At 39.1% G+C, this 12,120-nt stretch overlaps 1 protein-coding gene across 4 annotated transcripts in view; it reads left to right on the top strand.

Annotated features, from left to right (window-relative positions):
- Positions 1-917: 917 nt before the first annotated feature.
- LOC136872770 (SRRM2 protein homolog rsr-2) overlaps positions 918-12,120 on the top strand; it is a 188,626-nt gene continuing 177,423 nt past the window's right edge. For 3 of the 4 annotated variants that reach the window (XM_068227530.1, XM_068227529.1, XM_067146604.2), the window contains exon 1: positions 918-1,231. The gene's annotated coding sequence lies outside the window, so the exon portion shown is untranslated. The remainder of the gene's footprint in view (positions 1,232-12,120) is intronic. The other variant, XM_067146605.2, reaches the window with a different exon arrangement.

Genomic DNA, 12,120 nt, shown 5'->3' with positions numbered 1-12,120 from the left:
TAGCTGGACAATTTTCCTCTTAACATGAAGCCTACTAACAGAAAGAAAATCTATAAAATCCCGGCTTTAATCTGAGAAGAGGGATAAAAGAAAGAAAAGTTTGTAAATGTTGTCGATAGTGATGCTTTGAGGAATATTTACGTACAATTAGAGTAAAAATGTAACATACCCTTGGCTGTATAGTCGAGGATTTTTAAAGTCGCTGGCCTGGAAATGATCTGAACAGATCTTATAATTCTTATACAAGCGTAACGTCCCTTCTTTCTTGTACACTTTATCCAAATCGCTACTGTGACATTTCACAACCCACAGATCACACCTACAACAACACATCAGTATTGAAGGTTAACTGCTGCACTATACAATAAAATATGCGTATTATATTTTAAGCCCGTTAAAACATGGGTCGAGCAGGTCAGAAGATTATGAAGTACTATAAAAATCTCTCTGTCACTGGAAGAATTTATATGCAAACATAATATTACTTACATGTTCTTGTCACGAGGGAACCTGAAGGACGAGCACGCATTTTTTCTCTACTACGTAATTACTGCAGCCAAACACAGCACATACCTTTCCCCTCATGTTGAGAGGAGATATCAAGGAATGCCACACGCTACTATTTAATTATGTCAACTCACTGAAAACGCATAAATAACACCAAAAACTTCACGCAAAAATACACGTGCTCTTATGACAGGATCAGTACCGTTCAGGTCTATCCGCTAGAGTGAGCTCCAATATCTGTTCCTCGATATCTCGCTCAGTGTCGTGTATTGTCTCTGCTGAATTTGCTATGATGTTGCGATGATCATATTGGCCGTGATGAAACAAACTGTCGAATTTAATTTTTCCACATTTTATATATGATTATGTTGGTCAACCTGCTAGTGGCTAGTGTTTTAAACACTTTCAAATATATCAACATAAGAGGTCATGTATGGTGTTTTCATGTTGATGTTGTAAAGATACACCACTCTCTGTAATTATAGCTCTGTTTTTTAATATTCGAGATTAAAGTAGCGTTTTCTTGGCTAGAATTAGCGAACTCATTAATGTCTGCATTTGAGCAGGGATATCTGTTCGAAGAATATTATTCAGTGTGCAAAGGCTTCTCTTGATGTATGAAAACTGTCAGAAGTTTTCAGTGATTTGTTATTTACAAAGACAATTAGCCAGTGTGACCAGTATTTTGGAGTAGATTTATCTTGAAGACTTATTTTGTGATAAGGTGAGAAATATTTTACTGGGATATTGGTGATTGATGTGGTTATTACTGGTGTAGATAAGAACGTGAAATTGTCAGTCTTTCACTGTGTGAACACTGTGGGTTCTTGTGGAGACGAGATTTAGTGTGGCACTCGTGTTTTTTCTGTAATGGATAGAATTTTAGAGGCTACTCCGCGAGGATTATTACATAATATGTTATTTTAAATGCTGGTATTCTCACCCAAAAATGATTCAGTACCTTTGCCAGTGCTCTGGATGTCTACATTTGTCGGAGGTTTGTTAATTTATTGGATATAAAGTGCCCGTTTAAAATGTTACTTACGAATGATGGATATTTATGGTGGTACTTCCGTAGATCCTTCATGGGTAACAGAAAAAAAAAAATGACGTGAAATGATACCTTAATTGAATGGATGAAAACCATAATGGTATAAGTAGCATTTTGATCATTCAGAGAAAAAGGCATTTAACCATCTGAACACTCATATAAAGCATGCTATTTGTAGTTATACCACCTATCACTAGAGTGTGGAATATTACCACTATCACTTGTATCTCTTTGCTGGTGAAAGGATACACCCTCCCGGAGTTACATCCTGCACTTCACTCACTTTTTAAAAAACATGTCACTTATACCGTTATGGTTTTCATACATTCAATTAGCGTAGAGGAGAGATCCTTCCTTTATACTTGCCGGGGACGCACTGTCCCGCTCCTAGGAGTATTCTTACTTAAGCTATATAGAAAAGTTAAATCTGAGAGACTACAGTTCAGATTTGCATACATTTTCTGTGTTGCTGTTGGCTGGCTTGGGTCATCTGTCATGAAAATAAGTTTTCTACTGCCTCCGATAGATATCACACATGTATGCTCTCAGAATGATCCCCTTCATTGAAAAAAAAAACTGCATAGTTTCAGACTTTCATGGCATATGTCCATAGCCTTACTTTTGTCCATTTCGTAGCTTTTCGTCTCGTAGCAGGACTCCAAGTGATGCTAGAGGCCCTTTTGGCCGCTTTGCAGGTTTAACCTGGGGACTTATGCCTTTGGAACCCATTTGCTTGCCCCCATCGTAATGGTTTTGATTGCTAGCCAGGCCTAATCATCTAGCCCATGGCCAACTTGAAGTTCCGGCCTGCTACACGTGACAGTTCCATAGTGATGACGTCAACCATTTAGTGCATCGATATGAAGATACGAGTCTTGTTTTCATGGTGGTTTGGTAGCATGTTGTTATATTTCAACGTTATTAGAGGTGTTCGTTTGTGTTTGCAAGTGATAACTGTGTGAAAACGCATCAGTAAAAGATGTATTTTCAGCAATAGTATGTGTTAAATACTATAGCATTGTAATTTGTGCAGCCTGATGTTAGGAAGTGTTGCTAGGTTATGTGATAGGTTAGGTGAACCCACTGAGCTATTATGAATGGTCTAAAGTAGCCTAAAGTTCATTATTTATGATTATTATTATTATTATTATGTGCGTATGGACCCAATGGATCACGCAAAGCTCTAACGATTCTGTTTCTTGAGTTGCCAAACAGCTCTCGTCCTTTCTCCGTGGATCCTTTTTCGTTCTTCTGTCCACTTTGCTCCAGTCTTCTTTTTCACTTCGTTCTCTGCTTGCACTTTCCATCCATTATTTTTTTTTCCTGTAGAGGTTTCTGTCCGCTGTGTCAGTTGAGTCCATATGGGCTTTTTCCAGATCCTTCTTCACTTCCAGTACTCATGGAATATTTTTTAGATGTTCTATGTAGGTGAGAATCTTGTGTGTCAGTCTACTTGCCGGCAGTCTGCGAACATGCCCATAAAATTTCAGACGTCTTTTGCGGGTATCTGCTGCAATGTTGGAAAGCTCTTCTGTCACTTTGCGTGACCTCAGTCTATATCCATCTTCTGTTTTTCGGGGGCCGAGAATTTTCCTCACGATTCTTCTTTCTTCTTTTAAAATGTTTTCTAGGTCACCTTTCCCATTTAGTGTAAGGGTCTCACTGGCATATAAGACTTCGGGCTTGATTACTGTATTATAATGCCTGATCTTTGCATGGCGGGACAAGCACTTTTTATTGTATATGTTGTGAACCCTACCGTAGGCTTTCTGAAATTTTTGTAGGCGAATTTTCTGGGCAGCCTTCTCGCTTCCCGTTGGTTCAAGTATTTCTCCCAAGTACTTGAAGTGTGGTACTCGGTTGATTTGCCCATATGTCGTGTTCAAATTTTGGATGTCAAGTTTTGAACAGAAGAACTTGGTCTTTTCGAAGGAAATTTGTAGACCAACCTTTCCAGCACATTCACTAAGGGTTTCAGTTTGTTTAACGGCTGTGACTACATCATTTGTCAGTATGGCAAGGTCATCTGCAAATGCGAGGCATGATATCTCAATACCGTCTTTAAGACGTCCTAGTCGTATGGGGTGATAGTATCCCATGTCTTTCAATGCCTTCTCCCACTCGCGGATGACTTTGTCTAGGACGAGGTTGAAAAGAAGCGGAGATAAGGCGGCACCTTGTCGGACGCCAGTTTTAATCGGGAATGGTTCAGAGATCTCCCCCATGAATTTAACTTTGGAGATAGTGTCAGTGAGTGTTGCCTTGATGAGGTTGAGGGTCTTGGAATCAAGCCCCAGTTCCTCAAGAATAACGAAGAGAGACTGTCAATCAACCGAGTCGTATGCTTTCCTGAAGTCAACAAAAATGCAGATGACCGGTTTGTTCCTCGATGCTTTGTATTTAAGAGTTGCCTTCAAGTTGAATATTTGTTCTGCACACGAGCGACCAGGGCGGAAGCCTGCTTGATATTCGCCGATACTTTTTTCAAGTTGTTCCTCCTGCGTTCTCTTCAAAAGACAAGCTGAAAGAATTTTGTATGTTACTTGGAGAAGAGAAATGCCCCTGTAATTGTTCACGTCAGTCTTATTTCCCTTTTTGTGTAATGGGTGGATGAGGGCACACTTCCAATCCTGAGGTAATTTCTCCGATTGCCAGATATCTGTAACGATTTGAGTGAGTTACTTGAGGGAGTTAGGTCCAAGATTTTTCAGAAGTTCCGCAATGATGCCAACTTCTCCGGAGGTCCTATTGTTTTTAAGTTTCAGAATGTGGTCGCGGATTTCTTCCTCTGTCGTTGGTGGAGCTTCTGGGAAAGTATGCTTTGGGGATTCTTGATGGAATCTTGTAAGGGGCTCTGGACAGTTGAGGAGATCAGCGAAGTAAAGTGCTAGTTCCTGACAATTTTCCTGATTACTGAGTGCAAGTTTTCCATCTGATCTTTTGAAAGCCAGGTTTTGAGGAGCATACCCATGGACTTGTCCTCCAAATTCCCTGTAGAAATCTCGTACGTTTTAGTTACGAAAGTTATCTTCAATCGAGTCCAGTTGTTGCTTCAAGTGTTTTCTCTTTACCTGCCTGATGATTTAGGCTACTCGTTTCCTGGTTTCATTGAAATATGTTTGGTATTATTATTATTATAATTATTATTATTATTATTATTATAGTGTATCAGTGTAGTGTATGCTCCTCTTTGCAAAATGGGGCAAATGTGTAGTGTGGCTGGATGTACATCCAGTTACCGTTCAAATAAGGAGGCAGCTAACTTAATATTTGCGTTTACTAGCGATAAGGAGAATCGAGCTAAATGGATTCATGCTATACTCCGAGCTAATTTTGAATCCAGTAAATATGCCTCTGTCTGTATTAAACCTTGTTTCGAGAAAATAACTTAATTCAAGTCGACACTGCAAAAAGACCAGATGGCTCCGTTTTAACTGTGCCTAGGGAAAGCCAAAATTAACTGACAATGCTGTGCCAGCTATATTTCTGGGCAGCCATCATATATGTCTCAACCAGCACCTGCCAAACGAAAATCGCCAGAAGAAAGGTGAAAGGATATTTTGCAGAACCATGAACTAACCTTCAAGACATGGTGAGAACGAGACAAGATATCAAATTATGAAGACTTGTTGGCAAGTTAACAACCCTAAATGTAAGTTACTTGAATTTTCTACCAAAATTGATGTCGATAAAGTTTTCTTTTACAAGCTTCAAACCAGAGACATTTCGACTGTTGAGATATCTTTTTGTTAAGTGCCATTCATAAATAATTAATTAATAACACTATGTGCTCAAATAAGTGTAATGTAATGCCATTTTAGAGACAGAAACAGTTTTCCTAGTGATCATCATACTACTTTTCAAATTGTGGAAAGCAACACATTAACTCAGCCCTTGATATCTGATTCAGAGATGTATTTTTAACAGTGGAAATCATAGGGATGTTTATTTCAATGTTTTGGCAATGAAAGTTGAAAAGCCTGTGACAAGTGTGGGCATGTGCTGTTGAGTTAATGAGTGCTGTGTCCAAGATCTGTCATATTTTGGGAAATAGGTTTTTTAACAGTTATTCATGTGCTCAGACAAGCATAAAATAATGACATTGTTTTGCGAGAAAATCATTCGCCTAGTCACCATCAGCGTACAGTCCAGGCGAGTAGTCTTCAGTCGAACATTTTACGATATGTAATATAAGTTACTACCTTGAGGGTATATATTTGGGTATTCGTATGTATTATTTTGATAATGTTTCTTCGATGTCATGTGTTTGTAGGCTTATTATTGTATTTCCTTTGTCACATTATGATAAAAAGTATCGTATCAGCAATACAGGAATTTCACGCGACGACGGAGACTGAGCACTATACGCGTGACGTCACAACTATTGGTAGCAGGCCTCTATATATCAGATGGCCGTGTCTAGCCCCATAGTCTTGTTACTAGCCAGGCCTAATCAGCTTACCCAGTGGTCTTGTCACTATCCGGGTCTCACCATTCCATACCTAAATTCCTAAGTTGACAGACTTGTGTAGCACGCTGTAACTTCATCCATGACATGCCATGTTGGATCTGAAACCTTTATTTTGCGAAAGCTCTCAACGGAAACTTAACCATGTTGAGGAATTATAACAGTAGAATTATGACTCGTACATGGTAAATGTTTAGGGGTTATAATTGAATAGAATAGTGCCACCCACCTAGCGTTTTATCAGGAGGTTTAAGATAGAAGGCAGAATTAAATTCTTGGAACTTGACGATGGAAGGCGGGTTTCTTGTATCAAGTACACAAACTTAATCTGCTGAGGAGTTATCCCGTTTTAGGAGTATTGCACTAATTATGGGCAGTGTTTCTGTAACGACATGCAGGATGTAACAATAAATTACAGCCAAAATTTCAGGATACATTCCTCACATATCTGTTAAATGGACACGGGTCTGGGAACACTTGATTTCGGTGTTAGGAGTAATTTTCTATAACTGGCCACCAGAAATGAACTGTAACTTAACGTAAAGAAAACCGTGACAATGACATTCAGGAAAGGAGGCAGATTAGCAGCCAATGACAAGATCACGTACAAGAACGAGCCACTACCGAGCTCGATAGCTGCAGTCGCTTAAGTGCGGCCAGTATCCAGTAATCGGGAGATCGTGGGTTCGAGCCCCACTGTCGGCAGCCCTGAAGATGGTTTTCCGTGGTTTCCCATTTTCACACCAGGCAAATGCCGGGGCTGTACCTTAATTAAGGCCACGGCCGCATCCTTCCACTTCCTAGGCAGTTCCCATCCCATCGTCGCCATAAGACCTATCTGTGTCGGTGCGACGTAAAGCAAATAGCAAAAAAAAAAAAAAAACAAGAACGAGCCACTATCAATCGTCCCTCACTTTAAATACCTAGGGATCACCTTGCAGACATATGGAACTGTTTTCACGATGCATGTCAAAGAATATCATAAAAAGAAAGAATAAAAGCCGCAACCTTAGCCACGGCTGGTATAAAAAATCTACCAAAGATCTCGCTGGCAACTGCAATGGAAATATTCAAATTGAAAATTACCCCCTAATAACATACGGCATGGCATTAATTTGGGAGTATCTCACCAAAAGCAATCTAGCAGATATAGAAAACGTGAAAGCCAAATTAAAAAAAAAAGCTTTATAGGGGAGAGTGGGGCAGTTTCATACACATTCTACCTATTAACACTTAAGAAGATTTAGTGGCTGTATTTTGCAATCTAAATGGCTAAAAACAAGTGTTACACAAACATTGTTATATTAGAAACAAGTTGGACTTATGTAATTACTCATTTAGTTAATTCCTATAAAACAATTTAAAAATATTTATAAACATGTAATTTGTATGAAAGTACCCCAACATGGAGCAGTATCATACATTGCAGGGGCACTTTCATACATGTTCTACAATATTGACAAAACATGATTTTATACATACAAAAACACCACTAGCCTATCCTAAACTGAATTCAGTCAGATCTACAGAAAAAGTTAAGGAAATTGCTCGAGCTGTTCCTCCAACCATGGTAGGCTGTGGAAATTTAGTGTAAACATCAGCCTGAGAAATTTCACTGACATCTTTCTTTTCATGGAAAACAAATTTCTTTTTATAATTTGTACGTGAAAAGTTTGAGAAACTCTGAATCATTCATTTTCTCATCAACTTGACAAACAAAGTATTTCTTTGTTCTTTTTGTTGCAAACTCAACCAGAACAAAGTCATTAAGCTCAATATCACTGCTTTTATCAAGCAGCGGTAAGTCAACATCTTGGTCACTAAACTAAAGTTCACTTTCACCACTTGTTACAGCAACACTTTCTTCACTGCTTGAAGAATTGAAGCCTACAGATTCTTTGCCAGATTTAAATAATTTTCGTCTAGGGAGATTCGAGGATGTCATCTTGTTTAGCTTTCTTTTCGTTTTATTCTTAAGCTTCATCATTTCCTCCAATCTTTCTTTTTCAAGAGTGGTGGTAGTCAGAATTCTTGACTTTCCTTTAGCTTGTCCAGTGTCTTTAAGTGTTATAGGATTTGCTTTGGGGTAAGGGTGGATATATTCTGGTGTAATTGTAGGTTTTTGAGGGTTGCCTTGGAATTGGGTGTTGGCATGGAAGTGGGAGAAGCTGAAGTGGGTATGTTACTGGATGGTTCTTGGACATGACTTCCTCATGCTGGGCAGGATCTGAAGATGTAGAAATTTTTGTGCAATCCTGTGGAGGGCATGGGCGATCTGTTGTCAAAGATGCAGCAAAGTCTTTGTCAGTAAAGACAAAACAATTTGGAGACCAAAGTCTGGTCTTCCTGAATGAAGACACAATGTTGATCTTGAAAAATGACTGACTGAATGGTACATTTGTCAGTTATGGTATGTTATAAATTGATATGGTCCTTCCTGGATTTTCATAGATCCATGTATTAAATGTTTGCCTGCATCTGGTCTTTAATGGACCGAATTTGTCGAACAAGACAAGTACGGGATCATCCTTAGAAGACTTGCATATCTTTTATAGATGCTTGATGATTTCAAGAAAAGATGTTCCTGCAACCCAGACCAGGCCTAGGAGCCCCAATTATATCCTTTTTGCTTTAAAAATAGATATAAGGGGGTGTATGAAAGTACCCCAAACCATTGTATGAAAGTGCCCCGTAGGCAGTTATTTTACTAATCTTGCCATCTGGCTTTTCATAAGTTATGGAGACTACTGTAACTTATACATAAGTTGCAGTGAAGAGTGTAGTATGATGTGAAACTTATTTCAGAATCAAACACAGTGAATCAAAAGACTTACCTAACTATTTCCACAGCATGAAGATTTTTTAAAAAATCACCAAAATTAAACTTTTCAGCACAGCTTCTCGTCAACAGATGCTATGATGCTACAACTTGCACAGGAAGTAGATGAAGTCAAAAGGAGTTAATAAGAATAAAAAAGGTGGCACTCTCTACCCTTAAAGGTGGGAAATTTAAAACTGTATGAAACTGCCCCACTCTCCCCTATATATCAAAGTACACCTGATCGCGCCTGGTATATGTGCTGGCAAGAGAAACTTTTTTCATAGAAGATCTCCGCCTACAACTGCAACTACCCTCTACACCGGCATACCAGAATTTGCTCATAGACCTTCAGAGAAAAAGGGAAGAAATATGGCTGGAGTTCTACTCTATGTTATGTTATGTTATGTTAAACAGCGCATAGAAAAGTCCCGGATATGAACTTAGACACGTAATGACGCGATTTGCTGTTCATGGATTTTACCACCGGATATGCAGCAGAGCCAACTACCATGAACCAAACGGATTACAGTATTTATGCAAATTGTGTGGGAAAAGCTATGAGACATGCTGGAAAAGATTAGTATCACTGACTAAATTCTGCCTCGATGAAAATGAGAGCTAAAATTATTTTCTTTGCACATTGTGCGAATCTTTTCTATTAAATTAAAATCCGGAAGTGTCGTCGCGTATTGTCTTTACATAGTACATTAATCATGGGAAACATACAGGAATGCAACGTACCAACATGCAACAAGAAGATATTTCTTACCGGTACATGAAATGTTCAAAATGCCTTTCATTTGCATTGATACTATCATCAACCTGCCATCGCATTGAATCTTGGATCCACTAATGTATTGCTGGAGTAATGTATGTGGTCTCTAGACGATGTCTTAAGTTGTAATTCTTAGGTTCACTGCCAGTGTTTTGTGTTCAATTTGACCGAAGGTAAGGTTGACATGTGACCCACATCATTGCTCGTGTTGACATAAGACTCACTTCATTGCCTTACTGCATGAAGCGTCAGCTGTTTAGCGTTCATTACGGAGCTGGCAGATTCCCTACCAATTGCGTACTTCATATTTACATATATTTATAATTGTTTACCTAGCATTGGTTTGGTGTGATACCCACCACAAACGTGCAGGTCTATATGCCTACTAGTTCAGCGGATGATGAAGAAATCAAAAAAATGTACGAGGAGATAGAAGATTTAATACAATATGTAAAAGGTGACGAGAATCTAATTGTGATGGGAGACCGGAATGCAGTGGTAGGCCAAGGAAGAAAAGGTAGTACAGTAGGAGAATTTGGATTGGGACAAAGGAACGAAAGAGGAAGTTGGCTGGTTGAATTCTGCACTGATCATAATTTAGTCCTTGCTAATACTTGGCTCAAACACCACAAACGACGGCTGTATACGTGGACAAGACCTGGAGACACTGGAAGGTATCGGATAGACTTCATTATGATTAGGCAGAGATTCAGAACCCAGGTATTGGATTGCAAAACTTTCCCAGGAGCAGACGTGGACTCTGACCACAACTTGTTGGTCATGAAATGCCATCTGAAGTTGAAGAAATTGAAGAAAGGAAAGAATGCAAAAAGATGGGATCTAGACAAGTTGAAAGAAAAGAGTGTGAGGGATTGTTTCAAGGAACATGTTGCACAAGGACTAAATGAAAACAATATTGAGGAAGAGTGGAGAGTCATGAAAAATGAAGTCAGTAGGGCTGCTGAAGAAATGTTAGGAAGGAAGAAAAGATCAACTAAGAATCAGTGGATAACTCTGGAGATACTAGACCTGATTGAGGAACGTCGAAAATACAAGAATGCTAGAAATGAAGAGGGCAGAAAAGAATACAGGCGATTAAAGAATCAAGTGGATAGAAAGTGCAAGGTAGCTAAGGAAGAATGGCTGAAGGAGAAGTGCAAGGATGTCGAAGACTGTATGGTCCTGGGAAAGGTAGGTACTGCATACAGGAAAATCAAGGAAACCTTTGGAGAAAGGAAATCTAGGTGTATGAATATTAAGACCTCAGATGGAAGGCCACTTCTAGGGAAAGAAGACAAAGCAGAAAGATGGCAGGAGCATATCAATCAGTTGTATCAAGGTAAAGATGTAGATAATTTGGTTCTGGAACATGAAGAGGCTGTTGATGCTGATGAAATGGGAGACCCAATTTTGAGGTCAGAGTTTGACAGAGCTGTGAAGGACCTAAATAGGAACAAGGCACCTGGAATTGACGACATTCCCTCTGAAGTACTGACTGCCTTAGGAGAAACCAGCATGGCAAGGTTATTTCATTTAGTGTGCAAGATGTATGAGACAGGAGAAGTCCCATCCGATTTTCGGAAGAATGTTGTTATTCCTATTCCCAAGAAAGCCGGTGCTGACAGGTGTGAAAACTACTGCACCATTAGTTTAGTATCTCATGCCTGCAAAATTTTAACACGTATTATTTACAGAACAATGGAAAAACAAGTTGAAGCTGAGTTGGGAGAAGATCAATTTGGCTTCAGAAGAAATGTAGGAAGACGTGAAGCAATTCTGACTTTACATCTGATCTTAGAGGATCGAATCAAGAAGGACAAGCCCACGTACATGGCATTCGTAGATCTAGAAAAGGCATTCGATAATGTTGATTGGACCAAGCTATTTATGATTCTGAAGATGATAGGGATCAGATACCGAGGACGAAGAATTATCTACAATCTGTATAAAAATCAGTCTGCAGTGATAAGAATCGAGGGCTTTGAAAAAGAAGCAGCAATCCAGAAAGGAGTGAGGCAAGGCTGCAGTTTGTCCCCTCTCCTTTTCAATGTTTACATAGAACAGGCAGTAAAGGAAATCAAAGAGAAATTTGGAAAGGGAATCACAGTCCAAGGAGAGAAAATCAAAAATATTGAGATTTGCCGATGATATTGTTATTTTTTCTGTGACTGCAGAAGATCTCGAAGTTGCTGAATGGTATGGATGAAGTCTTGGGTAAGGAGTACAAGATGAAAATAAATAAGTCCAAAACAAAAGTAATGGAGTGCAGTCGAACGAAGGCAGGTGATGTAGGAAATGTTAGATTAGGAAATGAAGTCTTGAAGGAAGTAGATGAATATTGTTACTTGGGTAGTAAAATAACCAACGATGGCAGAAGTAAGGAGGACATAAAATGCAGACTAGCACAAGCAAGGAAGAGCTTTACTAAGAAAAGAAATTTGCTCACTTCAAACATTGATATCGGAATTAGAAAGATGTTTTTGAAGACTTTCGCGTGG

Source organism: Anabrus simplex, chromosome 4, assembly GCF_040414725.1.
Source record: "Anabrus simplex isolate iqAnaSimp1 chromosome 4, ASM4041472v1, whole genome shotgun sequence".
NCBI lineage: Eukaryota > Metazoa > Arthropoda > Insecta > Orthoptera > Tettigoniidae > Anabrus > Anabrus simplex.
The sequence above is the reverse complement of the archived record's forward strand: the minus strand, read 5'-3'. Positions and strand labels throughout refer to the sequence as shown.